General features: G+C 37.0%; 1 protein-coding gene across 3 annotated transcripts in view; it reads left to right on the plus strand.

Annotated features, from left to right (window-relative positions):
* The window catches only part of COL25A1 (collagen, type XXV, alpha 1), a 358,759-nt gene that overhangs the window by 102,013 nt on the left and 230,485 nt on the right, over positions 1 to 26,261 (plus strand). The gene's annotated exons all lie outside the window — the stretch shown is intronic.

Raw genomic sequence — 26,261 nt, forward strand, 5'->3', positions numbered from 1 at the left:
TAGTTAGGCAGACCAATGAAAGTGAAGTAAACAAATAAATATGATCATTTTAGGAATAATAAATGCTGTGTAGGAAACAGAACAGGTGTATAGTAATTGCAGGTGTCCTGAGAATCCACGCAGCTTGGCATTAGATGATTTTACCAATTCTTTTCCCTTCTCTGAATTAATTTCTGAACACTCTGCAATATGGCCTCCCTGCTACAGTCCCTTAAAACTATTTGCTGTTCTCTGAATTTGATTTGCTGATTTCTATTTTTGGGCCTTTGCATGTACCATTCCTGGAATCAAAATGCCCTCTACCTCTTCCAAGTCAACTTTCTCCTCTTTCTCCTTCAAGATCTGATTCAAGATCTTCTACGGGGAGCCTTTCCTGTTATGTTTCCCCTGTGTTACATCTTCAATTGCTTGCATTTATGTTATCAGCTCTACATTACACAAATTTGAACTGAATCCTATATTATCTTACAGATGTTCACAAGTCCCTTTTGATGTTCTTTATTCAACATCACTTTCCTGGCTCCCTATGCAGAGCGTTGGACATAAATGCAGGAATGACTGGGACAGAGACCACATGGGAAACTTTAGGGCCCTGTAGAAAGATTCACTGCACGTTACCTGTAGCCTAATGTTTGGAGGGAAACACCTCTTTATAGCTTACACTAGTTAATACAAGGCCCCTGGTTCAGTCACTAACTGGTTCTGTAATCTCAGGCACTTCCCATCTATAAAATGAAAAGGTTTTATAAATGAACTCTAACATCTTTTCTAGGCTCAGTATAATTTTAAAATATTGATATGGTAACTGGAATAACATATCTGTTTTTGTTTTCTGAGTTGTTTAAGGAAATACAACAAAGTCTAGAATTTAAGAGTGGAAAAACCCCCACTTTATTATATAAAACGAAGAAGATACTTGGCTTTCACAATTTAGAGTGCAGGAGAAGCAGTAGGGTGCCAGATATATATATGTAAATTCCCTTATCCCTTTCCTAACAAATTCAGATTCATTGTCAGGGGTTCAGGAGATTTATATTTGAACAATCAATCCAGGTAATTCTATTATAGGTGCGATATAATATTGATGTAGATATTTAGGGGTAAGAAAGAAATAATTGATTTACTAGATTGTAAGACAAATCAATTACAGGAAGTAATTCAATTTTCTATTAACTAGAACAACCTTGGCACTGTTGACATTTGGACCAGTTAATTCTTTGTTTTGGGAGGCTGTCCCATGTACCATAGAATGTTCAGCAGTACCCTTGACTTTATCCACCAGATGCCATTCCCACCTTTCAGTCATGAGAATCCGTGTCTCCAGAGATTGTCAAATATCCCCTGCGGGCAAATTTTCGCCTCGTTGAGAACCATCGAACTAGAACATGCTGTGGTTGAAATCCATATAAAAGAGTTGAAATATGTAAATTATTATAAATATTTCATATAGTGATTGTATAAAATATAGTCTAACAATACTCAAATTTATAAAAATAAAATGCTTTATTTTAATGAAAAAAATAAGGCAATTATATCATAGGTAGATTCGTAAAGGGATTTTGTGGTATGCTTATTTAAAAACTTTATTTCTTGAGTTAAAAAAACCCCAGTGAATCCTAATGAGAATTTTTAGTTCTTTCCTCACTAACAGGTCAGGCCAGCAGGTTACTGGCCATCCCTTGGGGTCAGTGGTTGGGTCAAACAGCTCTTCCTGCTGACCGGGGGCTCACTCACCGTCTATGGGACCAACAATAGGCTACTCTGGGAGTAATTAGAGCAAATATGCTAAATTGTGCAGATTGACAGGGCCTGTTCCCGAGAGAACGTTTAGGTAGTAGTAGTTTATCTGTGACAGGCTGAGGCAGGGTGAATTTAGATATAAAAATATAAAATAAGCAAAAGTCCCCTCTGCTTTTTTTTTTTTTTTTACCTCTAATTTAAAGACAACTTGGCTTCTATATCCTTAAAATTGAATAACATGAACTTGTGAGAATATATATTATTTTGCAATTAATGGTGGCCAATTTCTGAGGCAATTTTGCTTTCTTTAAATCGTTTGCTCTCTTTATAAACACAGCTTAAAATTTTTGTTTGACTTTATTTCACCAATTCAAGCATTACTATTACTAAAGATGAACAAAGAGATGTTCTTTAAGTTTACACATACGCTCAACTTTTAGGGAGCTCTAATATGAGCAATAGAATTATATTTTTTTCTTAGACCTTTATTTACTCATGGATGCATCTTCACTCTAAGTAAGGAAAGCAATATAAATCTCTGTGATAGAACATAAGTTAGAAAAAGCAACGTAGATTTTGGCCCTGGTGTTTAAACTTTAGTCATGGTTTTATTACACTATTCCTTTCTAAGCATGGTGTCTTGTAATGGTTTTGTTAATTTACTTATTCTATTAGAAATTGATTTTGTCAGAATTACAAATTGTTATTTTACACTTTGACCTCTTTGAAAGTACATGATTTTAAACATTTATGTTGTGTTATTTGCACTTTGGTAATCAGTTTGATTTCCTACCTCATGAGCAACCTCTTTGCTCTGATTGCCTTGTTAGTTTATGTAGATTATTCTGTTTATTTGAAACAATAAGTAAACAAGCCTGCTTGCTTTCACACTTTTGACCCTCTCAGCTCGCTCATGAATATTTCTTCTCTTTCTGAGTATTTCACTTCCAAAATGCTAGAAACATCTCCAATGTTAATGATATACCAAATCTGCTATCTTTAGTCACATTTCACATATTCAGAACCCTGTCTTTTGAGTTTGAACACCTGAGATTGGGGCGTTTTCCTGACAGCTGTCTTCATGGTTAATGCTCTCCATAGCTCTTTCTTTATCATCCATTCTGTACTGTGAACCTTGCTTCATACTATCCACTTACTGAACTGCCGGCCATCACAGTTATTTGGGAGACAGCCTGAGTGAGCCAGCGCTGGGGAGACAAAGATCTAGCAAGGAGGGTGGGATGGATGGTGCTGAGAAAAGTCGGTTGTGAGGAGTTCCTGTCACGTGTGTTGTTCTCAGGTGTGTCTCCATTAGTGAAGACACGTGAGAACCAACTACGTAAATTATCTGTTTCTTTTAAAAATTGTCAACAGAATCACCACTGTTAGCACTGGGCACATTGTAACCCAAACCCACTTGAATAATACATTCAGTTGTACCCAGGACAGTAATTTTAGATTCAATTAAAGCCTATATGCTGGAGAATATTTTTAAAAATATTCCTGCCATTTTCTTTTTTCATCTAGAATGCATCTTATATATTTTTATTTTGTTCCTGTGCATTATCTTCTCTATTTTGAAGTAGTATTTAAAAATTTGAGTATATTTAACTAATAAAGACAGAAATTTACTTAGTAAATTTAGTAACATTGGAAGTCTGTTTTTATGGATTGCTCCACTTACTACAGAGGGGCTTTTAGTCACAATAAAATATATACTACATAAATACATAATAAAATACAATATGCTCCTGAGAGTGTCATTGGCAGGCAAAGCCTTTATTAATCAGGGAAGCACTGTTACAGTGTTATAAGAAACTCCTGTGTTAACATCGGGTGCTTCTGGGAGGCCAACTAGGTAACTAGGGACAGGTGTGATAAGAAAAGTTTTCAACATATTTGTTCCTTTTGAACCAGGTGACTATTAAAAAAAATAGTGTTAAAACTAAAAAAAAAAAAAATAGTGTTAAAACTTTATAACTTAGGGCATTTTCTTGAAAATTCTCAGGCTTGTTCCCTGCAGCACCTTCCATTAATCATTGAACACAGCACCATGTACATACCTCTGTTAATCCACTGCTCACATTTAATTCCAGTGATTGTCCATCTCTGTCTCCTTCACAGATAGTCTTGAGGGTAGGGCCATGATTCATTCTCTTTACACCCCTGGAGCCTGGATTTGCTCCTAGAATATTGTAGACACTTAATAGGTGTTTGTTTAATGAGTGAATAAACATCTCGTTTGTCTTTTATGTTTACTTCTACCTTGCGTTATGAGCATCATGCTGCATATTTAACATGCTCTGCGTAAAAGAGCATACAGTATAACAGAACACAGCTTTTTGTTAGTATTCCCTAGAAAATTTTAGTTGGGAGAATTGGAAGCATTGTTGAGAAAATGCTTAATCTGTTTTTTTCATTGACTTTGAAACATTGTCATTTATAGGAAGGCACACAAATTGGTAAACATTATAACAAAGATATGCACCCCCTCCCAGCTCTAAAGCATTTTAATAAACTAAAATATAACATTATTATTTTTTCTTTTTAAATTTAAATTGTCATAACTTTCCATAGGCTGGACACTGCAAAAGATTTAAAGTAGAATGTATGCCTTAAAAAAAAAATCAAAGAACCAATTTTACAGGAACATACAGAAAAAAGTGGTCTTATAGAGGCACAATTTATTTTTTTCTTTAGTCCAACAGGTGGTTTGTCGACATCCATGTAATTTTATATAGAAGTATTCGGAGGCTTTAGCGCTGGATCTACATCTAGCGTTGTAGATCGTGGCACGCCAGCTATGCCCATGCCTTTGATCCTGTGTGTGCTCAGTGCCAGGAATGGCCGGGCGCTCCACGCTGTGCTGTGAGCAGCGGCCGTGTGGCCGTGTGCTCAGAGCCCATAGGCTAGTTTCTCATGCCAGCGACTGTTCCTCCTGGGCATGAACAGACAGCTGTACTTGTAAAAGATGGACTTTTTATGTACCAGATGGTTGTCTTATTACCAATATCCTATCAAAATTCTTAACAGACAGGATTGGTGATTTTAAAATAAATACGAAATAAAACTGCAGCAACTTTTTAGTTTTGCTTCAGCAAGAGCAGCAAGTATTAAAATGAGTAATTTATTACCATCTCTCTTTATGTACACATTGTACATATTGTCTTCCAGGTTCCCTTGAGGAGTTATGAAATAGTACAGGTGAATATATTGGGGAACCTGGCAGGAAGCACCTAAAGTTATTTCGTTGACTAAATTATGGAACAGCTTGTCTCTCTGCACTGCCCTGTGGAAGCCATCAGCCAAGGAGGGTTACCCATGCTGAGTTAATTGGAAATTGTTATGATCTTACTGCAGTATGCTGTTTGGATTTTAGTTGTCTTAACTCATAATTTTTCAACGAACCTTGATCTTGAAGGTATGAGATTTTTTTAAATCCCAGTATTTTTTGTGGAGTCAAAATTCATTTTGTATACTTTTATCTCAATGTCTTCATCAATTGAGAATATCCATAATACGCAGCTTCTCTCTTCTTTTGGTCACATTTTCCTTCCTGGAAATGCTTTATAAGTTTTTCAAGTTCAGGAGCTATAGGCAAGGTACTTGACCATCAGTTAAAAATTACACTGGCTCTTGTGCACTGTCTGCTCTGATGCTTTTGCTTTTGTTAAGCTTAGGTTGAAAATGAAAGAGGTGCTCCAGGTGTTAATATTATCATGGGTAGCTAGAATCCATCCACCTGCAAATTCACATAAATCTAGAAAAGTGGCTCTTGACTTTAGTTGGGTCACAGACTCCTTTGAGAAGCTAGTAAAAGGTGCAGTATCTATACACAGAAAAAAGTACATATGCAAAATGTTAGGGGGTTAAAAGACTCTCTGGAGTGCAAGGAAGAACCTTTGATCTATGGTCCACTGGCAACAAGAACTGGATGCAATAGAGTGAATTTTTGTTTTGTTTCATGCTATTTTCTTGTTTCTGTGCAATTTATAGTTCAAAGCCTAAATTATCTTTTTTTTATACCCTTACTCTCGTAAATCCCCAAACAGGCCCAAGTTTTTATATCTCAACAGATGAATTTGCCTTGTAGTTGATGTGGTAATAGCAACATAATATAGATTTGGGGCATTTCCAAAAGGAATTGTCAGTGATGGCAAATTTAGATGGGAAGCCAGGTTTAAAATCACTAACAGATGAATACTTTTCATAACTTGCTGTTTGACCATTAGGAATTAAACATTTTTAACTAGCAAATTTTGCTGGAATAGGACATACAGCTTGCTATGGCACTGCCTGTTTTCACAAAGCACAGCAGCAGGCTTTAAAGAAAAATCAAGCTAGCTTTCAGTTTTTGAGCTGTCCTCATTCTGGTCCTTCAAAGGCTGGGTCTAAAAGGTCCTTAGCTTTTATCTAGAACAGACAACGTGCTTGAGAAAGTTCCTTTAGTTTTTTGTTTCAGTTGACATTGACACACTGGGTCAGACTTGTCCCAAATCACCACGTCTAAATGGCTTCCTCTGTGCGGTTCTAATTGGGATTCTTTCTCAGGAGGTCAAATTAGCGCTCCCGCAACTGGGGCTACGGCACTGGCAGTCGAAGGCAACAGCTCGGTTCTGCCTCTTGAGACATGTAGGACAGCCACTTAGAGTTTGTTCCTACAGACTCTTGACAAATGGCCCTACTCTGACTGTGTCCCTAATAGACAGTTTTTGTTTTTCTTCTGGATTCATGCCAAAACCGTGGTTTTTCCTTAAGCATCTTACTTCTACTTTGTTCTCTTTGCTTTTGTCTTTTGTTTGCCATGATTCAGTTTGTTCAAAAGCATTTGCTACTTTTTCTGTTTATGTATCCTATCTAAGCATACTTACATAATGGCACCTGGCTCAACCAAATTCATTCTGTGTGAGTGAAGGAAACAGAACTTTGAACACCTGAATTGTTCCATTGGTCTGTTGATGAAGATAATGTGTGATAGATTAGGCTGTGATCATTTATATTGAACATTATAGCCACAAAAATTAGTTGATTAGCTATGACAGGCTATGATCTGAGGTTCATTCATTCATTGATTACTTCCCATGTATCAGGACCTTTGAAGAGATATTTTTATTGCATTAGTTTTAAGCCTTATTTCTCTAGCATTTTGGTAAACAGGTTTTCTAGGATTCCATTTTGCATAGCTTTGAAACAGGGATATTTTATAAAGATTTAAATTGCCTCATACATCTGAGTTTAGTTACTGGAATTTAAATACCTTACAGTGTCCTTTTAAAATCCTGTTGGTTTAAAGCCTGAGAAGTAATTTATGACTGTGAAAATAGGAGTGATAAATTGGAGACCAAAGTCTGTATTGCTTTTTCCCAACAGCCTGAGGAATACTAGGGGAGGTCAGACAACTTAAGTCTGTTTCTGTTTCTTGGGTCTGTAGTGTTCTTGCAGAAGAAGGGGGTGAATTGTTTCCGAACAGTGAAAGCAACAGTGCCAAATGACTCTTATCCTTAAGTACTCTAAAGTTTGATTAGCTTCCTGCTCCCTTGACCACAGTTGCTTAAAAGGAGAATATTTAATATTATGAATATACTTAACACCATAAACATCTTCCTTGCCTTGCTTTGAAATACTTTGAATAATATCAGAGCTTCCTTTGTGATCAGAAAGATTCAAGTAAATGGGAGGGAGGATAGAAGCTAAGAGAGAGTATAATAGGATCATTTTTCTCCCTTGCTAGCTAAAGATACGTTTGCCAGGCCCTTCCCCCTTGTCCACTAAAGAAAGAAGATAGAATATCTCAATGTTAGAAAGGATTTCTTCTGATTGAAATCTCAAGAGTAGGGAAGTTAAATTAAAAGAAGAGAAAGACTTTCTGTATACTTTGCTTCAGTTGACACGCCATAGGATTTTAATTCCTCAGGGAAGATGCTTTTCATTTCCTGCTGATGATTTCAATTTCTCATTTGCACCTGCTTATTGATGATAATCATGCGCGTTTTCTTTCTCACTCATGTTCAGTGGTGTCTTCGTGTCTTTGCTGTTGAGGGAGCTGCCTTGGGTATGGAGAGGAACAGCTGTCCTGCCAAGGTCTCTGTTGACAATCTGTATATGCCCCCAGACATGACCCCACAGTCATACCACACAGTCCCTAACTTGATCAGACACACCTTCCTCAGCAATCCCCCCTCCCCTTGAGCTTTGGAAACAACTAAAGTTTGTATATGTGCATGTGTGTGTGTGTGTGTGTGTGTGTGTGTGTGTGTGTATGTATGAGAGAGAGAGAGAGAGATTTGAAGACAGTTCTTGCTCTTGGGTGGCAAAGGGCCTCAACAAATTGACCTTAGGTAACACTGTACCTAAACTGTGTAAGACAGATGGTTGTTTCTGTCTATGGTGTATTCTTGAAGATTCCCATACATAGAAATTCCACCATCTCCCTGGGTAGCCTTTCTTTAATTGCCAGTCGCACATAAAATATATTTAACCTAGATTTGATTTATTATAAAGCTAATAGTCAAAATCCCTGCAATATTTCTAGTTTGCAAACAGATTATTTTTTTAATTTTCTTGCTATTGTTTTAAATTTTCACTTGCTCGAGTGTGTTGGTTTCTAATTGCTCAGGGCCAGGGCCAGTACAGAGCTAGGCTGGCCTCCCTCAAACACCGGGCGTGCAACTCAGCAAGATACCTACTCCTTGTGTTTTGGCTTCCTCATCTGAAAGGGGCGTAATAACACTGACCTTACAGAGTTGTAGTAAATGGTAATTGAGGGAAAGTACGTATGGTGTTTGTACACAATAGAACACTTAATAAAAGGTAACTGTTACTTGGTCTTAAACTTTTTGTAAGTTTCCTGGAACTTACAACCATGATGAGTGTATAAAAGACAGTCAGTGTTAGTTGAGTAGTTACTGGTTGATAAATATAATTAAATATGTGTAAATCCTGTTGAACCAATATCATCAACTCCGTTTTCTAGTATTTTCAAATAGTATGTGTCTTCACAAAAATCAACCAAGGTGCATGTTGTTGGTGGCTACTAAATTTCGTTGCGAAGAGGACTGGTACGATGTGTGGTTATTCGTTGGAAGCGTCTGCATTTATAATGAAAAGGAGTAGAGCTCTCAATTGTAAAATTGTTTCCCTTTGGCTTCGCTCCTAGCTGTGCAAGTGCTGTTACTTTTGTTTTTGTCATACAAAAACCACATACAGTAGTTTTTAAATGCTAAAAAGTACTTTAAAATTTGAAAATTATGGTACAATATACATAACAAAATATTTACCACCTCAACCGTGTAAATGTACAGATTTGTGGTACTTTCACATTGTCATGCAACCATCACCAGCGTCCATCTCCAGAACTTTTTCCCATTAAACTCCATTCCCACCCTTCACTGCCCCCTGCAGCCATCATTCTACCTTCTGTCTCTATGAATTTTACCATTGTAGGCGCTTCGTATAAGTAGAATCACCCAATATCTGCCCTTTCGTGACCAGCTTATTTCACTTAGCAGAATGTCCTAAAGGTTCATTTATATTGTAATATGTGTCAGAATTCCTTTCCTTTTCAAGGCTGAATTATATTCTATTGTATGAGTTTATAGTATTATATTTGGTTTATTCATTCATCTATCCATGGATACTTAGGTTGCTTTTACTTTTTGATTATTGTGAATAATGCTGCTATTTGTTTTGTTTTTTAAATGCCATAAGTAGGTACTATAGTGAAAATTTATGCTTCATTATATGACAATTAAATGTATAATACCGATAATGTGAAAATACTGGTACTTTCATGTTTAATGTTATCAGGGGAGAATACTTTTTAAGGAAAAAGTGTGCAGAATAGCTTTATGTACTTTTAATTAATTAATTTATTTATTTAGAGTTAGGGTCTCTCTCTGTCACCCAGGCTGGAGTGCAGTGTCTGATCATAGCTCAAACTCTTGGGCTCAAGTGATCCTCCCACTTCATTCTCCTGAACAGCTAGGACTACAGGTGTGCAGTACCACACCCGGCTAATTTTTTAAATTTTTTGTAGGGATAGGGTCTTGCTATGTTGTCCAGGCTGATCTTGAACTCCTTGCCTCAAACAATTCTCCTACCTTGGCCTCCCAAAGTGCTGGGATTACAGGTGTGAGCCACTGTGTCCGGCCTCTCTGTACTTTAAAGTGTAAAGTACCTTATTTCTAATGGTCTGAATTTTGCCTAACCAGCTATAATTAAATATATGCTGATGAGTTTGTGTGATGTAACCCCCTTGGAGTTCAAGTGTAATTTTTGAACTCTACTTATTGTATTCTCCTAAGTTAAATTTGCCCCATTGGTGTTTTACCATAATGAATATTAAGGATTATTACTCTTCTCTTGCATTCATTATTGAGGTTTTTTTTTTTTTTTTCCAGTTACATATACACTTGAAATTCAGAGTTCCTCTTCCCCTTTTAGTCTAGGGTAAATGCCACTTCCTTTTGATTAAAAAGTCATGCTTTCTCTTGAAAATTACCTGTTCATATGGAGAATTTGAAAACTTGAAGTTGTACTTCTTCTAAACATATATATTTCATCTAGGAACATCATTAGGGAATATTGGACGAGATCTAGTCAAATATCCAATTAAGTGGAAGTTTAGCAATTAGCTTATAATTCTTAGAATTTTCAGCATATGCAATTAATTGTAAAAAGATACCTTTTAGGTAGGCTAAATTATCTTTATTCATTGGATAGTAACCATTTCTTCAGTCTTTGTTGCTTGATGTAATTAGATCAGGTAAAATCTAGTTATATATCCAGAGCATCTGTAGAAACCTAACAGAACCTCCTACTTTTAGGATCAATGAGAGATTAGCCAGCTTTGGTGTAATTGAAAGATAAGTCAGAAAATGGTGGTTTGTTTATCCCAACAGTGTGCGATTTTATTTCCAATATTTCTAGGATTCCTAGGGATAGCCTGGAGGGATTCTTGTAACCAGCTGATAATAACTAAAGAATTTTTAATGTTGTAGTTGAACTTTAAATTTTGTTTTACAGGAAAATCAAGAATTTTAAAAAATGAGGCTACTGGAATTGTATGTGCCTTACATAGATCATTTTTCTCCCAAGAAATTTTTTAAAAAACAATAATGCTGCAACTCTAGTGGACACAAGATAATTGTTCTGTGCTTATTCTGTGGTTAATGTCATGACATTTTTATGGAAGAGTTGAGAATGCTAAGTCTAGTGTGTCTTAGAGGAGAAGACACTAATAGGCAGCAATTCTAGGAGATTCTCTAGTTAGGAAAATGTCAGTCACTAGAGCATTTGCTAATTTGTAGGTACATTTCAGCAGGATAAAAGTAGCCTCTGTCAACTTTCATACATTTTTTGAGGGGACATTCACATAAGACAAAATCAATCACTTTGAGGCATATAATTCAAGTGCGTTTTGTACATTCACAGTATACGTTATTTTTTACTAAGTGCCAAACAATATTAACATCTATGGCGTTCTTAGAAACTACTTTTGCCAAGTTAAAGGCCTTTTAAAAAGATTTCAAACTTCTCTTTTTGTAGGTCATAACTAATTAATTTTTAACTAACCAAAATAGAAGTCAGGAAAATAGGGATTGATATCTAATAATTGTTTCCCCTTGCATTAACAGAGCCAATAAGTTTGGAAATGTTAAACTAATAAATGAATAGAGAACGTAATCTACTTTTTCAAAATTTGAATTCAGGAATATAATCTCAAGAGTATATAGTTTCTTTCACAAGAAATTCAGTGATACTTTAATGTGTAAATCATCCTGAGATCTAAAATTGATCATTCAGATGGCAGAACGCTAAATAAATAAATGCATATACAATATATTCCATATTGAAATTTGTCATTAGACATAAAAGTCCAAGTTTCAAGTTTCTTGCTCATTGAAAAAGTTGTTTTTCCCACTTTAACTCTAGATGTAACTTACCTACTGCTGATTCTATTAATGATAACTATTTTTGAAACATGCTGTTAAAATAAATTAGATAGCTACAAGAAACTTTTCACCACATCCTGATATTTCTCCTTTTTTCCCCCAAGACTGAAATAGAAGTTCTTCCTATGTAACTTCCCTGGGGCTTATCCAATGTATAAGTTCCCATTTTCTTGACAGTCCGGAAATTATGACCCCAGTTTTCACTCATCTCAGAAGTACCCTTAGGAGGTATTACTTGATTAACTAGACAAGAGAGAGCCGCCAAAGACCTCAGAAGCCTAATGGATTCTCTTTTTAGGAATCACAATGGAATTAGACAGCTTTTGGAGAAATCATAGAAAAACAGATCAGAATGTGATCATTCATAGTATTTGGTGGCCAAAATGTGGCTTTATTTTTTGTGTCTCAAAATAATAGCAACCAATTTGTTTGAAGTAGCTTAGATAAATTAGAGACAATAGTCTCTCTCTCTCTCTCTCTCTCTCTCACACACACACACACACACACACACACACACACACACACACACTACATGTTCATAAATAAACTACCAATCCAGAAATTTTCATTAAGTGTGAAAACCAGAAATGTCCTCTTGATCATTTGTATGTGTCTACATCGTCATCCATCTAATCCTGTAACTATTAGGGACTTCACATCATTATATATATATATATATAAATGAATGTTTTTTAACATCCATTTAAAATAATCTCAACTGTTTAAGAAAGAATAAAATGCAGGTAGCGCTGTGCCAGATATTTCACGATGACCTCAATTTAGCATCCATGTCGATGTCTGATTCACTGTGTTTTGTGGACTCATTTATACGCAGCACCTTCTAACCTCAATGACATAACATATATTATCCTTATGTTTGCAGTCAGAACTGTGTATGTTACCAATGCCATAATTTTTAGACTGTGAATTCCCATGGGCAGAGATTATATTTTGTTAATGTTATCTAAAATCACCTCAGTGCATAGCACTGTCATGCCCTTCAGTAGGCTCAGTCAATATTCATTGATGAACATTTAAGAATAGCATAGTTTTCCATATATTTCGATATTTAATTGCTGAAATTTAACATTATTAAATGACTTAATATTTTTCAACTTTAATGGTGGCAAATGATCCAGCAGGGAACTTGCTGAAATGGCTCTTGATCATTGTCTATTGGCAATTGTAGATTCATTGCCACAGTGATTCAATCCCACAGATATTTATAGAATACTCACTGTATGCAAACACTTTGCTGGAAAGTCGGGCTGCAAAAATAAACAGCTCAGGGTTTAGGGGTATACATGGAAGTTGAGACTGAGGATATCTCAGAGAGGTATATGTATGATAATACAAAGAAATTGTGCTGTGATAATAAAGTGGGAGGAACAATCTCTGGTGTGTTTTGGAAGAAAGACTTCAAAGAGGAGGTGAAGTGATGTGTGAGAATGGGCAAGCTAGAGAAAGGGGAGAAAGGGAGAAGGGAAGTGGGTGGGAAGAAGTTTCCAAACAGAGTGAGAAGCAAAAGCCAAGCCATGGAGCATGAATGTTTGGGGAATAGTGAAAAGGCTGGTGCAGCTACATCCCAAGATGCAGGTGGAGAAGGGACAGCAGAGGAAACTGGCCAGAGATCAAAGCCAGGGTGGGCAGGGTCACAGTGCACCATACTAATGGGTGGCGAGAAGGAGCCACTGGAGGTTGGAAGGCAAGGGAATGACAGGATCAAACTGCGAGTGAGAAACAGAATTACCGCAGCAGTGTGGAGGATGGATTGGAGTTTGGTGGCAGTGACACAGGTGATCGGCTCCTGGAATAGAGCAGGGGAGTGTGAACAGAGACCAGGGAACAGACTCAGGAACCGATACATGGTGATAGGCATACAAGCACCCACGAGAGAGTTTCTGGTTTCCAATTTGGGTGCCTGGTGGGATGGAAATTGATTTGAGGTTGTTTTGCAAAGATAAGAACAAGCCATTCTTTTTGTATGTTAAGTAATACTTGGGATTAATTGCAATCTATGTATAAAATTGACCTCTGTTACTATTTTAAAATATTGTTATTAAGTCTCATTTTATAAGTCTGATTTTTTTAATCTGGAAAGTTTTGTGCCTTGAGCTGTTTAAGAATTAAATAATCACTAAGATTTGCTCAAGTTCTAGGTTCTATAACTATAAATTTCTGTTGATCTAGTTTATTTGAACTGAAACATTTTCACAGTAAAAGGAGAAGACAGTGGTAGTGAAATTCAAGTTCTTTATACTTTCTGATACTTTCTCTCTACAATATTTATTTTCACTTTAATTTACACTCCCTGGACCCTTTCAGAATTGCCTAGGAAGTGAGGAGGGAGACCTGCCCTAACAACAGTCTGGAAAGGACTAGTCTCTCCTGAACTCTTAGCACAGAGCTCCTGGCCCTCAGCTGTCTCCTATGGTAAAAACAATTTCTTCTCTCAACCTGGGTGACCTTCCAAGCACTCCATTCATATGGGCAACACATTCTCATTTTAAGAGTGATTTTTAAATATGTAAGTAGAAATACTCCACTGCATTTTCAATGTATTATCAGTATGACCCAAATAAGACAAATTAAAACAAAAAACCTGATTACAAATACTTTTTGAAAGTGAATATTTGAAAAGCAGTTTCTCCTTAACTAATTTTCCTGGCCCAAGCTTCAGAGCAGGGAGTGATTCCTTCAGGGTCATGCGTAGGCTCAGGATGAGCACTGAAGCCTCTTTTTCTAGTGTTAGGGAGTCTTTGATGGGGAGGCCCAGAGCCTCTTTCCTACCTCCTTAGATTAGAAAGGGGAAACAGATTTCACTGATTTAGTGTTGGTCTGTAAATGTGTTTGCAATTTAGAAATCTGCATGTAAATTCTGTTAATCATTGGGAATTTTAAATTGAATAACAAATGGAGTTACAAAGTCAGGTTACAATTAGGAAAATGCAAAGAGATGCAAATGTTGCCAGGGGTCTGTAAGTGCTGGTTATTTAACCCCTTCTCTTGCCAAGGCCTGCTCTCATAAGGAGCTCTGTGATCCTCTCTAGGTGCACAGAGTTTTGGGTTTTACAGTTTTGGCGGTCCTTGTTCCAATTTTTGTGTCAGGTACCTGTGAAATGCTTTATTTCCAGTTTATATATATACACCACACAGGTTTGGTCTGAAGATGTTTGCAGATTCCAGGGACACTCTGACATAACATTCTTAAGCCCAGTAGTTGTGCAAGTACAAAATTTGGAGGTCATTAATTGAAATAAAGTAATGGGAAATGAGGAAAGGAAACTCCACATTTTGCAACAGTGGAAACCCACTTCTCTGCCTTGAAGGGAAATTGCTGCTGGGGGACATGGAATGCATCAGGGCTGCCTCTTGACAGGTTCACCTTGGAGAGACACAAATTAAATCCTTTCAGTTGCTGTTTTGAAGCTAAAAGTGTTTGACCCTTTCAGCCCCTGAATGGTGTTTAAGGAATAAAGAGAAAAGAGCAGGAAGTTCTAATTGGCAAATTACTCCTTGTTATTTAGTTTGGCTTCCAAGTTGGAAATTCCAATAATGAAGAGCTTTGTGGGACCTGCCCTCCAGCAGAACCAGGGGCTTTTTGTTCAATTGCTATTTAATGTGAAGATGTTCAAGAAACATATTGTAACATTTAAGCCATCACTTTCTATTAAACAAATATTGTCATACAATGAGCTTTAAATCTTTCTCCATGGATGCTTTTATGATTCTGAACCATCTAAGCAAAGTGTCCATTGCAAATGAGACGTAAATGAATTTTTCTTGTTACATGGTCTTTGTGGGGGTGTTAATGACAGCTTCTCAGAATGTTAGAAAATATGTGTTTACTTAATAGTTATCTCAACTTCTTAATCGTGGTTATTCTAATCCAGATTAGGAAAAAAACTCTAAAGATTTAAAAACTTCCTTCCAAACTCAGTTTATAGCAAAGTGAATATTTCCTTTGATGCTAGTATTTCAGAATGTTAATGACGAATTTACTTATTTATTTAATAAGTTACAAAAGATGTTTTTTGACATTAATTTTGACTTACACACTTAAATTGGAAAAAAATTGGCTTCAATTTGCAGAATTACCTTACAGACTAATTAATATTACTGTGGCATGGAGAGTTATTTTATGTTTGAAAATATATCAAAGTGATAAAGAAGAGTATTTTTCACTTTCTCTCTTGATGGTACCATTGAACTCTTACAATATTTGACCTTGTCAAAGTTATAAAAGGAATGAAGTAAAGAATTAGAGTTTTGCTCAAGCAAAGGCAATTTTAAGAATAAATGATTACAGTATATGTAATTTTTCATTAAACTTCACTGACTGCGACCACATCATTTAGATAGATAAAAGCTAAGGTTTTAGTTGAAAACTTCTGTTTATTTTAATTTCATAGATAGGGTCATTGGATTTTCCTTTCTTTATTATTAGAACTTTCCATATTCACTTAACAGTTTGTTACTTGGCTAAAGGATTTCATGACATCAATACTACTTGAAACAATTGTGCAGTTGAAATGACTGAATTAATTACCAGTTTCCTTTTTACAAATAAATGCCTCACACAGGGACAATTCATATAATACTTTTGGAAATGCTAATGGCTCCTGAGGTACTAATCTTGCATTGTTTCTGAATACTTACAAAATCGTGTCTCCCTGAGTGGGCCATGGGCTAGACTATGCTGTGAAGTGCTACGCAGAGGTGTTAAGCTGGTAAATGGAATAGTTTTCTGCTGAGATGTGAGTCTGAAATTTTTCCCCAAATACGTTTGGCTTCACTGATGAAAAAGAATGAAATTGTCTTTTTGTCTCGAGTATTTTGCTTTCTCTAAATTGGAGCAGGTATTTGAAAGTAGGGATAACAATCAAAAGTGCTTCAACATCGTAGCTCCTTCTTTGAGATGCACATAGGATACCGTCCTCATTGTTTAATACATTTGGATTCTTTCAACTTGATGAGACACTATACCAAGCACTCTACAGATTTTTTTGAGGGCCAACTAAACTTGGGGTACTGTGACTGGCCGCATGAACCCCTATATGTTTTTTATAATCCTCTCCCTTAGCTAACTTTTTTTTTTTTTTAGTGTTCTCAAAATGCTTCCAACTGTAAGTCCTGTTGAAAACAATCCATTTTATTGGTTCTGTCCCCCTAGGTTTGGGCTTGTCTTTTTTCATGTGCTAGGCCCTTTGCTCAGATCCAACAGTACCCTCAACATTCTGAGAGAGAGAGAGAGAAATAGCTGCAAAAGCAATGGATTTCAGGCTAGACTTCCTGGTAGAGAACAGAGAGAATAAATTTCAGAACTGGCATCTCTCTTTGAGACAGAGACACTTGACTTCCTCCCAGATTTTCATGTGTCTTACACTTTCTATGTTTGCTTGGATAATATCTTGGCCTCTTTTAACAGGCAAAGAACCCACGTTTTCATGTGATAGAGCACATAGGGAATTTTGGGAAATGAAGTAGGAGGGTGAGCTGATGGAAAGAGCATTGAGGCTGGTCCCCGTCCTATACCAAAGTTGGCAGTGTGATTTGGACCAGATAATAGTGATAGTGACTTTACTATTTTTCTTAGGGCTTCTATAACAAAAAGCACAGATTGGTGGCTAAAGTAACAGAAATTCATTTTCTCACAATTTTGGAGACTGGAAGTGCACGATAAAAGTGCCAGCAGGCTTGATTTCTCCTGAAGCCTCTCTTCTTGGCTTGTAGTTGGCTGTCTTCTTGCTGTGTCCTCACATGGCCTTGTCTCTGTGCACCAGCATCCCTGGTGTTTCTTCCTCTTCTTATAAGGACATTAGTCATATTGGATTAGGGTACTATTCGTATGACCTCATTTAACCTTAATTACCTCTTTAAAAACCCTATGTCCAAATACAGTCACATTCTGAGGTATACTGAGGGTTAGGACTTCAACATGTGAATTTTGGGGGCACACAATTCACTCCATAACCATGACAATAACAATCATATAATGATAGAAGCCTGCATTTATTTAGTTGTTACATAGCTCAGACACTATTACAATTGCTGTCTATGGATTTTTTCATTTAATTCTCCCAACAACCCCATGAAGTTGGTACTATTACTATTATCTCCTTTTACAGAGGCACAAAAGCTGTCCAAAGAAACACAAGTAGTGAATTGCAGGGTAGGATTTTACCTCCAGGATCTTAGCTCTTATCTCCTAAGCCATCCTATCTCCAAACATCTGGGGGACACGTGTTATACATGTGTACAGTGGAATAGAGATTACTTAGGCTCTCTTCTGGTTCTGACATTCAAGGTTTTATTTGACTACATTGTATTGTTTATTGAACATGCTACTTCTAAGAAATGCCGAGTTCTAGGTATTTTAGAAGATGATGGTTTTGCTGTAAACCTTCCCTCGACCAGCCAGTCCTTGGTCTTTTGCATTGTTGTTTATAAGGAAATCCTCTGTTTGGATCCTGGTCTGCCTTTTTTTCCCTTATTCTTTCATTTTTTATTTCTGAATATTATGGGGGTAAAACGTTTTGATTATATAAATTGCTTTTGTACCATTTGAGTCAAAGTTATGTGTGCCCATCCCCCAGAAAGTGTGCATTGTACACGTTAGGTGTGAATTTACCCATGCCCTCCTTCCCCTCCCAACTGCTTGATTTCTGCCGAATGTTATTTCTGTATGTGCACATAAATGTTGATCAATTAGTTCCCATTTAATGGCGAGTACATGTGGTGTTTGTTTTTCCATTGTTGTGATACTTCACTTAGAAGAATGGCCTCTAACTCCATCCAGGATAATGCAAGAGGTGTTAATTCACCTTTTTTTTTTTTTTTTTGGCCGAATAGCACTCCATGGCATACCTCTACCACATTTTATTAATCCACTCATGTACTGATGTGCACTTGGGTTAATTCTTAGCTATTATACTTGACCTTTTGAGTTGTTTCCCAGAAATGATGGACTCAAACTCCTGGCCTCAAGTGATGCTCCTACCTTGGCCTCCCAAAGTACTGGGATTATAGGTGTGAGCCACCACACCTGGACTGAAATGACAAATTTTCTACAAGACAGAGGAGTTGAGATTCTGAAGTCCCCAGGGCAGACTTCCTGATACGAAGATTCACCATCCCCCACAACCTGCCCCAGTGCTGGTAGCCCCTTGTGAGAGACACCATAACCTGCTCCAAGGCATGTGGCCCCTCCGTAAAATGCCCATGATCTCTGGTAGTTGGAGAGACAGATTTGAGGCAGCTTCTCCTGTTTTCCTGACAAGACATCTGTCATATTAAAAATTCCTTTCTTCCTTGGCAGTCCTCACTATCTCAATAATTGGATTTTTGTGCAGTGTGCAACTGGACCTAGACTGAAACACCCTTGTGGTTTTGACAACAGTGCTGTACCCAGTCCAAATCGTGATTCGGGAGATGATGGAGAATGAGCAGGATCCATATTGTTGAAGTCAATGTATGGTTTGTACAGCAGCTTAAATTGTTTTCTATAATCTAAAGGGATATGAGACACTTAGCTTTCCTTTTCATGAAGATAACTTTGGTGCAGTTTGGGGGTGGACTGGAAGGACACCAGGCTCTAGGTAGGGAAATGATTAGGAGGCTGTTGCCAATGATCAAGTTTGGTACTTGTCCCCAAGGCCAAATCAGTGAGAATGAAGAACAAGGACAAGTGGTTTGAGGAAAAGGAAAGAGAAGTTTATTGATTTGCTGGCAGATGAGGAGGCAGTGGACTAGCATGTCAAAGACTGCCATCCTAACTCCAAGCAGAAAAACAGGGCTTTTTAAAAGGGGTTTGGTGGTTGAGCTCGGGTCTGTGTGACTGGGTGTCACATGTCGTGGCTTCAGGCTATTGTTTAATTATAATTAGTGGTTTCCGTGGACCCTCTCCCCAGTAAGGATGCTCTCGTGACCCTTGTCTGGACAATTCTATTGAGCCATATCCTCTGGTTTAAGACACTAGAAAACAAATAGTAAAGACCATTTTCATGCCCCTTTGATTACTGGCCTCAGGCAGGTTTTAATTCCCAAAAAGGGTGGGAGTTTTAAAGAGACAACTCATATACATTTTGTTGCCCTTTTCCAGACCTTTACCTTGGTTACAGGTTGGAGATGAAGAGGCCCAGGCTAAGGCCGGGGTCCAGTGGATCTGAAGGGGAGAGGGGGAGGCTGCGGTGTTCCAAGGTTAACCACATTCCTTGCTGACTGGTTAGTATGAGCAGAGGTGGAAGTTTTATACAGGATATTGAACTTTATAACTAGAATTTTATAGCTGAAATTGTTTGCTTAAATGTTTATTTTCATTGGTGGTTCTAGATTATTCTTTCAAGCTTACTCTGACAATTTTACTGGATGTCTGAAATTGCAAATAGGAACATTTCATGTTCTTTCCTGCTTAAAACCCTTCAGTAAATTTTCATTCCTTTACGTTAATGCTCAAGCCAATTCTTTAACATGGTCTCTTACCTATCTATTGCTGTGTTAACAAATTACCCCAAAACTTAGTGACTGGAAACAACACACGTTTCTTATCTCACGGTTTCTGTGGGTCAGGTGTCCAGGGGTAGATGGTTCTAACTCAGGGTCTCTCGTGAAGCTGCAGTCATGGTGTCAGGCAGGGCTGCAGTCGTCCTGTGGTGTGATTTAGGGAGAGTCTGCTTCCAAGCTCACCATGTGGGCCCCAAGAACATATGGGCCTCTTCAAAGCTCTGCCTGATGGTGAGGCAATTGGCTTCCCCCAGCGTGAGATCTGTGGGAGAGTGAGAGCACCCAAGATAGAAGCCACGAATCTTGGAAGGGACTTCCCAATACTTTCGCAGGATACTGTTTGTTAGAGGGAGGCGGCGATCCAGTCCGCACTCAAGGGCTGGCAGCTGCACAAGCTGGGGCCCACTGTAGCTTTCCCAGGGGCTTCTCATCACATGTGGCTTGTACCGTCTGCACCCAGCTACCCATCCTTCCCATTTCCTGCTTTGCGAGTTTCCTTTCACGCTAGACTCCAGGCACATCCCAGTTCTTTCAGTTCCTGAAATGCTCCGTGTTCTCTCTTGCTTCCAGACCTTGAATGGAACTTTCTTCATTTCGCTAATTTCTGTGTTAGCTTGAGTTAGATTTCAGCTTGAATATTACTTCCTCAGGAAGCATTTCCTAACTTTTCCCTCCCAACTCCCTAAAGTAAGATAAGAACTCTTGCTCCTTCAATTATGGCATGTATCAGACTTTAAGATTACTGCTTTGTTAATTGTGTGACTTTTATGCCAACTGTTAGCTATATTCCCAGCACGAGGACTTCTGCCTGGCACAATATGAGGCTCATACCAATATTTGTTGAACGAAGGGATAAATGAATACCAAGGTGCATAAGATACAGTCAATGTGATAAACAAGCGTATGGTCTCATATATATGAAAGTAGACCTATGTTGCAGATTGAATTTGGACTTTAGAGGACAAGATTAAGAAAAAAAATCTCCGTTTAAGTGAAGCTTCAATTGCCTGGGGGAAGCCAGTCCCTGCTTTAACTTAAGTTGTCCTCACTTGTTTGAAAGTTGATAGCAGGTTACACAGGATCAAGGGAATTTGGTTTGAACGTGGTATATTTGCTTTCAAACTAAGTGGAATCAAATTTTTTGCATTGAAAATGGGGACATAACAGTCTATATTTCCTGGTTTCACAACTGGTGAAAATGTATGTGACTATACATTTCTTTTTTCATTAAAAAAATGATAAGGATACATTCTTATTAGTGAGTAAACACAATAGTAAAGCAATGTAGCCAGAAAGAATTAATATATTTTAACTTTTTCAAAGAGTAGTCTCTTTTCAATGAAGTCATTTCCTCAATTCCTACTCACTCCTCAGTTGGATAACCTGTCTTCTACCTCCGTATCTTCATGGAACTTCTGGCGAAGCTCCCAATACCAGCTTTCTGCCAAAAGCAAGCGACTCCAGGGCCTCTCTTATCGGGCTTTTTTACTACGCGTTGCTCATAACCACCTGTTTTTAACACTCTCTCTACTTGGGTGTTTCAGGATACCATTCTCTTGGTTCTCCTTTTGCCAAAAAAATTTACTTTTTGGCAATTTCTTCCCAGGTGTCTTCTTGAGTTCCTCTTTGGCCCCTCCCTCAGGAGGACTCTACGGGTTCTATTTTGACCCTCCATTTCTTCCCGATCTACAGGAAATTCCTTTACTTACATTTTATCTGTCATCTATATTATGATGACTTCACATCTCCAGCTCAGACTTTTTCTCCAAGTCTTAGACTTATTTTTCTAACCCTGTTGACCTTTCCATCTTGATGTTCATGAGCATCTCAGACTCTCAACTTGCTTCTTCTCTGCACCTTCTTGTCCATCTCAGTCGATGGCCTCACGTCCATCTAGTTCATACCATGACTAGATTCCTTTTTTCCCATCACTTGCTCCGTCATGCAGTTCCAAGTCCAGGTGATTTTACTTTCTTAACTTTTTCTTCCCCTAACACCTGAGGAGTATGACACACTTAGAGACATCATAATAGTCACAATGTTAGTGATCCTCATTGGAAATGCGGGCGGGGTGCACTCAGGTGAAATTTTTAGAGGGGGTGGCGAGGCCATGGATAGTTTGAAACAGGCTCCACGTGATTCTCACAGACGCTAGAGATTGAGAATTGCTGTCCTACGCATAGTGAAAATCAGATGCTCTCTTCTTTGCAGGTGCTACTGTTTTAGTTCAAGCCCTTATCAATTCTCTCCATTAGAGACTATTAGAACACCATTCCACCTTCTGCGTAATCTATCTTTTACATAGTTGCCAGAGTAATTATCTAATATAAAAACCTATCGTCTCCTACTTAAAACTCCCCTTAAAAACTCTCCATTACCCACAAGAAAAAAAGCAGTTCCTATGGTCTGGCCTCTGTCTCCCTCTCCAACGCTCTGCCTCTCATTTAATCCACAGCCATGTGGAACTTGTCATTTCCGAGCACCCTGTCTTTTTCTCATCTTCACACTTCCCTCTGTCTGAGGCATCTTTCCTTTTTTTTTTTTTTATTTGGATGACTGTTGTTCATCATTTAATTCTCATTTCTTTCAAGAAACATTTCCTGGCCCCCATCCCTCTCCCTGTGCTTCTCCCAGGATGTGTTCAGTGTGTTCGTGTGGAATTTTGTGAAAATCTCCATCATTGCATTTGCTATATTTCACTGTTATTATCTGTCATTTTCTGTCTTTCTTAATTGACTGAGAGTTTTCTGAGGTTGAGGATCATGCCTTATTCATCTTTATCTCCAGTGTTTATTAATAGAGTATCCCATATGTTCTTAACTGTTGTTGAAGGAAAAGGTGAATTAATATATTTAAGCAGTTATCCATTCCTTCACTTAAAACGTATTTATTGCCTACTATGCGACAACCACCATTCTGCACATGGAGTGTTGCCGTAACAATTTTTTAAAGGTAATAAATTCGTGCCCATGTAGATCTTACATTCTATTATTAATATATGTTAATATAATAACCATTGATGTTTATAAGAACGTTTTGATAAGGAGAAGGGATTTAAACTGAAAGACAAACTATGAGCATTGCCGTACCTACCCTTTTGTTTACCCAGGTGTCTAGGAATTGTGTTTAAGTCTGTGGTGTGTACAAGGCCAACATTATACCCTGTTCCCCACTCAAATGGTAATTATGGCCACCACATCACCATCACATTCAATAATACATCTTCACTAATTAGATCCATCTTGTACATAGACACATAATAGAAAGACACAATGTCTCAAATCAAAGAAGCTAACATTTACTGTCTATTAAGTACCAAGCGATTTTTTGGTCTATTTATACCAGCCCCCCAAAGTTGGTTTTACTTTCTTTTTTTTCCAAGGGAAGCATGAGGTGAAATTTATTGAGGGGAGCAAAATAGGATTATAGAGGAAGAGCAAGATATAGCTTTACAGAGCAATATACATCTTCCACAGATGACGCCGGACCCCTGTTGCAGCAGAAGAGCTCCTTTTTTTTCTCTTTTACCAATAAGGAACCTAAGCCTCAGAGAGTAACTTGTCCGAGGTCACCCAACTAATAAATGATGGAGCTGTGTTTATGTGCTACACGTTTGAATCCAAAATCAATGATTTTTTCTACCTCAGCATACTGTTTCCACTGGAAGTTACTTACAAATCGATAACTAATCTTCTCTGTGAGTGTTGGAGAGCATAATGGACCAAATTACGAACAAGCAATGTTGAGGTTTCATTATGCCGTATAAATGTTTAATTAGAGTAGCACTCACTAAGGAATGAAGACGTGGTCCTAATACTCAAATGTATCAAAGCACTTTAGAGTGTTTTATGGCTAGGAAATAATATACTGTTACTAGTGTAAAATTCTATCTGATCATGAGTGATTCTTACTCAGTTTCTATCTCTTTCTCCATTTCCGTTATTGTCCTTCCCATGAATGAAAAAAAAATAAGTTGAGGAAGTAAAAAGGAAGTAAAGAGAGAAGTTTCTTGTGAAGTAGCATCCCACAGCTTTCAAAATGAAAGTTATCAGGTCATCTTACCTACTATTTGGAACAAATGTTTTATTTGACTGCATAATTCTGTGTTTTGCTTTTTTGATTTGAGTAGAAATCTTTCTCTCTAGGAATTAGGACAATTCAAGGTGAGAGACGAAACACTGCATTTATTGTTAGGTATCTGCTGTAGAGGGTAAACTTTCAACTATTAACATACCTATTTTTTTAAGGTATAATTACTATTCATTCTCCACTAGCAATGAAAGATCAGAAGATGGAAAAATAAAATATTTCAATTTTTTGGTCTTTGCGAGCTCATGTTTTTTTATGTGACATTCTTTTGTTGTTGTAGTTAGAAGAGAAAAATAAAATAAAAAGTTTATGTATTGTTAAGGAGAGGTTGTAGCCAGAATGGAAAATCTCACAGAATCCTATATTTAAAACTTTTATTTTAGAGAGTGGTTATAGCTAATAATGTCTAGCCTCCTCTGAGTACTTTGCCCACATAATCGCATGTTGTAACTTAACATTATATTTTAGGACATTAATTGAAACCTTGAAAATGTACGAGTCAGAATAAAATGCTGAAAAATATATGGGGAGGAGAAGCATCAATTTTTTAAATTTTACTGCATAAAATTAAAGGCTCTTTAAATAGGGAGCAGAGATTGTCAAAAATACTATCTTGCACAGAGTAAAATGCTGATTTTACAAGTTTTAAAGTCAATGTTAATGCCTGAAACAGAATGGTAAAAGCAATCGTAGAAAGTAGAGTTTTTCCTTGTGTATTTCTGGTTTTGCATTTTGTGAATTTTTTTTATGAATGCAACATACTCTAAACTTTTAATGTAAAGTCTTTAGTGTAAAATTTGGGACTGGGAAGAATGGGTTGAAGTAGCATGTAGATTTCATGTATCTATCCCTCAGTTTGCATAAACTCACCTTGCTATTTGTTGCATTTGTGTATAAGAGGCACACAAATCAGGACCAGGAGATACAGAGGTTTCAAGGTAAAGGAGAAATCCTAAAGAGACAGAGAGCATAGTCCATGGTTGCTGTAGAACCCATACCTATGTCCAAGAGCAATAGCTTATAATGCTCATTGAATGCCTTATTGAATGCCTTAGAATAATTGCAAATATTAACATATCATGGTTCTTTGCACAAATGTGGGAGTAATTTCATTTTTCAATACCAATATTATCAATAGGATATATTTCTTTATAATTGTGAAATGCCTTTTTATTTCTTAATCTTTGGTCCAAATATAAACATATCACTTACATACACATTTTGTTAGGGAGAAGTTCAGCATATTATGTGGTTTGTATTTTCATGTAGTTATTAATTTACTTAACTCCTATTTTTGCCAGAATTTAATCATATGAATTTAATTATTTATTCATCTCTTGAGCAAGCATTATTAATGTGGGATAGGTTTAATATAGATTAGATTGTAAAAATAATGAAAATAAGATTTCATATAGAAGGACATATTTAACAGAATGATATGATTTTATTTTGTTAAGCAAAGACCTGTAGATTTACCTTTAAAGGAAAAAGCCTGGTTTTTTAGGCAATCACTCTAGCATCATTAACATTGGATCCTAATTTTTATAGCTGCTATTCATTTTTTGAGGAGGGAAGGCACCCTTATTAAAATTCTTGTTAACAGAGAAAAACTGGTTAAACATCCCACACCTCAGATATATATATATATATATTTTTCTTTTTTTTTTTCTGGATTTCTTGGCACGGTCTTGAAATTATTCTTTTTTTGTAGCTTATGCCATTTCAAACTCTGAATTAAAGTGTCACCTACAATAATACCTGGAAATAAAAAGGGGAACAATAAAGACATTTGTTTTCTTTTTATTCATGCAAATCCCCCAGAAGTGGGAGTGGGGTTATTTTTTCAGTTGCTGTTTTAAATCTACTGGATAAGATAATTTCTGAGATACCTTTTAGATGTATACTGTTATAATTCTAAGTAATGGTACAAGAATTTTATACCTTATTTTGTTCATTTAACATATGAATTTGGTTTTA

Source organism: Propithecus coquereli, unplaced genomic scaffold, assembly GCF_000956105.1.
Source record: "Propithecus coquereli isolate 6110/MARCELLA unplaced genomic scaffold, Pcoq_1.0 Scaffold46, whole genome shotgun sequence".
In the NCBI taxonomy this organism is placed as follows: Eukaryota; Metazoa; Chordata; class Mammalia; order Primates; family Indriidae; genus Propithecus; species Propithecus coquereli.